This window comes from Diospyros lotus, chromosome 10, assembly GCF_014633365.1.
Source record: "Diospyros lotus cultivar Yz01 chromosome 10, ASM1463336v1, whole genome shotgun sequence".
Classification (NCBI taxonomy): domain Eukaryota; kingdom Viridiplantae; phylum Streptophyta; class Magnoliopsida; order Ericales; family Ebenaceae; genus Diospyros; species Diospyros lotus.
In genome coordinates, this window is record NC_068347.1 from 7,986,779 (window position 1) to 7,991,493 (window position 4,715).

Sequence of the window (4,715 nt, forward strand, 5' to 3'; positions counted from 1 at the left end):
CCCTGCGACTCACACAAGCAAATCCTAAGACTCCCGATTACAACAACAAACCCCAGAGGGTACTCACAACTACAATTGTCTTACTAAAAATCTAGCCCAAACCAGGTTCGACATCATTCCCAATGAAGTAGGGGTGATACGATACCCCGTAGGCACTTACAGAATTAAACCCCGAAAGTCTCCTATTTAATTTAATTTAATAAAATTCGGATAATAATTAACTGTAATGTACACCATTAATTTCTATAACCAAATCGAGTTGAGGGAAGACATAGAATTCATAAATCAAATGAGAATCACGAATGGAGTGAAGGGCTTACCTTAAATTAACTGATTTCGGTAATTATATGGTTACACGCCGCTAAATTAATACACGCTGCAAAATAATTCAATTCAACCAAAAATTAATAAAATCGCACCCCAAATTAAATTTCAACCGTACAAATTTATTTACATAATAAATCCCACTTACTTGAATATTTAAACCCCAATTATGCAGAATTTTCTACAATTTCTCTTGGATTTTCCCCCATTTTCAGCCTCCACGCGATGCTCCATCTTCACTGTAATTTTTTTCCCCATTACTTCTTGTTAAAATCCTCTCAATTATACAGCCCGATCTGGCCTTAAAAGGAAAGGAAATTGAAGCATCAGGCGTTGCCGTGTGGCAGCCAGCACAACCCACTGCCTTCCGTTTCTCTTCTCCTATTCCCTTATAATAATTTTTTATTCTATCTTATTCTTCATAAGCAACACATGGGTGCATGGCTAAGGATTCATAAAGGAAGAGATGCTCTTGGGCATCCATTATGCTGGATACTTCCACTAACTTATTTGTTTTTTTCTATTTCCCATGAGCATTAATACAATAAACTCCAATATTATACTACATCCCAAATTATATATATATATATTTATTCCATGCACCTCCGCAGCCTCCTCACTTCAATTTTTAATTTCTCCTAGCTAATATATTCATTTACATAGAATAACATATACTATTAATATATTTCTATGTTAACCCTACACATACATCTTATGTATATGAACATACCTATGCCCGGCTGCCACTTCCAGTCTTCCAATTGCTTTACTATTATTTATTTATTTTATTTTTTACATACAATACATGCCACCCATCGGGTGTTATAATAATATAACAATTGAAAACCTCAATATGCTACACGTAATTCCTTTTTCTTAAAAATTTTATTATAATCACTTTAAATACAAAAATTGATAATTATTATTTATTTTCAATTTAAATTAATAATTATTAGTTGATCTCGATTAAATTAATAATTATTAATTATTCCCGAATTATCAGAATATTACACACACTAAGCCAAATAAATCATTCACCCTAGCGTAAGGGTTCGAGGAATAAAAAAAGATCTCTTGAAAAATGTATTCTAAAGACACCACGATTTTGATGAATTTGCTTGGGAAGTGAGAATTTGAGTGAATTATGAGTGTTAAGCCAATTTGCTCGTATTAATTAAGTTTTGATGATTAATAAAAATATTTTTATGATATAAATGTATTTCTTTCTCATATAAAAAAATAAATTTATTTTGAATTTAAAGTGAGTACAAAGAGTAAATTTATTTTGAATTAAAGGTAGATTGTCTTTAAACATGTTTCCTTCTTTTGATCATTTATGTCTCAAAAGTTTATGTGTAAATTTTCATTTATTGATAAATGCTTTTATTACTTATGCAAAAAGTATATTTATTTTGAATTAAATGAGAATTACTTTTAGACATGTTTTCTCTTTTTCATACAAAAAGTAAATTTATTTTGAATTAAAGAGAATTGGTTTTAAACATATTTTATCTTACTCATACAAAAAGTAAATTTATTTTGAATTAAAAGAGATTATTTTTAGACATATTTTCTTGTTTTAATCATTTATATTTCAAAAGCTTATATTTGAATTTTCAAATTTTGATTACTCATGCAAAAAGTAATTTTTTTTTGAATTAAAGGTGAGACATATTTTCTTATTGTTTGAGAAAACCTAAACATTTTTTGAATTTTAAATTTCATATTAACCTTTTCTTTTGTAATTAAAATGCTTATAAATACCCCCCAAACTCATTTTTTGAGTATCCATTGCACATATTACACATCCAAAGCTCCCAAAAGCTTTCAAACTAATTTCCAATCATTTCAAAGCTCTCAAAGATTCATTTTTCATCCATCAAAGAGCCACAAAGCAAGAGGAGAAAAATTTTTCAAATCTTCTACAATAAATCTGAACTTCTCCATTTGAGGTTACAAATTTATTTATTTATTTAAATATTATTGCTTTGTATAATTTGTTCTTAATTACTTATTTGTGTCCAAATGTAGATAAATTATTTGTAAACATTTAAATTATTATTGAGAATTGTATAAGTTTCCTAGATCCGTTAAAATCTAGGTGAATCTAGTTTCCAAGATAAGCTAAGGAGAAAACCTTGGTGTAGTGGTTGCTTAGAACCTATTGTAGTTTAGGTGTATATCTAGTTTCCAAGGTGAGATAGTGTGGAAACCTTGGTGATTTTAATTTAGTGGAACCCCAAGGGTGGTTAGATCTTGGGAGAGTGAAGTAGATGTGTGTGAAGACACTGAACCACTATAAATTATGTTATACCTTATTGTATTTATTTTTGTTATATCTTATGGTTTACATTTATTATTAATCTCAAATATAATTTATTATATTTATGAAATATATATTTTTCAATAAAATCATTAATCAAGAATATTTATTAAAATTGAGAAAAATTTTAATCACTCAATTCACCCCCCTCTTGAGTGGCCATACCATAAGAGACCAACAATTGGTATCAGAGCGGGTCCTAAAATATTTGTGATTATTAATCTCAAATCTTAGGATAAGATCTTATAATGACCTCTTATTTTAGCCAATACCTAGGTGACGTTTCAATCCCCTCTAGTCCTCCAATGCTCAATAGAAAGGATTATGTTTTTTGGAAAATTAGGATGGAATCCTATATCATTTCCAAAAGCTATCTTTTATGGAGACTTGTTAAGGATGGATTTGATCTATCCTCTCAATATGAGGAATAATGGTCAAAGGAAGACCTAAGAAAAATAGAAATGGACCATAGGGCAAAGTATTTAATTCTTAGTTCTTTAATGGCCAGTGAGTGTGGAAAATTATCTTCATGCTCCACATCAAATGAATTATGAGAAAAATTAGAGAGAATTCATGAAGAAACCAATAATTGTAAAATGAGTTTTCTTATGTCTCAATGTCAAAGATGTAAGTTCTGGCTTAATGAGACAATTAGTAATTTGAATGGATGGTTCGAAAAAGTCTTAAATATTTTTAGAATGCTAAGAAAAATGAATGAAGATGCTAAAGAGTATAATGAAAAGAAAATATTAGCATTCAAAGGTGAGGAGAAAAAGAAGAAGAAAGAAAAAAGAGTCAAGAAATCAAAGAAAAATGTCATTCCCGTATGGGATATGGATGATTTTAGTGAGTCATTCCAATCCAAGAAGGAAAATGCACTGTATCCTTTATGGCTATAGAAGACGAGGAAGATAACTTAGAGTTAGAAGAATTACAAAAAGCATACGAAGAAGTATATATAAAATATATATATCTATTAAGAAAGAAGTAAAAACAATGAAGAAAAATCATAAAAGAGAAAATGAAAAATTAAAGAGTGAATTAAAAAACTTAAAAGAAAAATCACAAGAACTCAAGAAAGAAAATGAAGATAAATTAAAAAATCAATTAATTAATCTTTAAAAAAATAAAATATTAAAAACTCAAAATAATAAACTATTAGTGGAAAAGAATGCAATAGAGAAAAGTTTAGCCACATTAATTTCAAAGAAAAATTCAAAACCCAAACCAAGGTACAAAACACCTAAGAGAGAATGGAAACAACCTAAATGGAGACCCCAAGCTAAGAGAAACAACATAGTACAAATGTGGATACTCAAAAGGGTAATACAAGCAATGAATGAGTTAGATCATAAAATCTTAAATGTTACTCCTAATCCACATACATCAAGAATAATTAAATCATTTGATCACAATGAAGAAAGATTTAAGGAACCCATTTATAGATGGGTATCCAAACCTAAAACGTAATCTTATCAAATATGTAGATGTGCGTGAGAATCACAATTGGTAGCAAATTGTATATGGATAGTTGATGCTCATCGCACATGACCAGTGGGAGAGATTTATAGATCTCACTCCCAAAGAAATAAGGTATGTCACCTTCTAGAAATAATGCCTAATAGTAAAGAATGAGGATATTCTTTTTATGGCATAAAAGATATATTAAGTTATGCAAATCCAAACCTAATCAAGAAAATTTTGATCTAGTTGTCGGGCTTCCTAAAATGAAAATCAGTGAAGAAATTTCTATGATGTTTGCTATTAAAGTAAGAAGGGTAGAGTCTAAATCTATGAGTGAAATATCAATCAGTAAGCATTTACAACTTTTACACTTAGATCTATTTGAACCCACACAAACTAGAAGTTTGGGTGGAAAACATTATATGTTGTAGGAGAAAATTTCTATAGGATTACTTGGTTGTGCTTTTGTTTTCAAATGATAAAAAATTTCAAATCTTTAGAAAGAAAACTAAGAGAATTAGATGATAAAATTATCTTTCTAAGATGAGGATGATTTAGGTATGCTTCCCAAGAATTATAAATTTGTGCAAGATCATCAAATAGA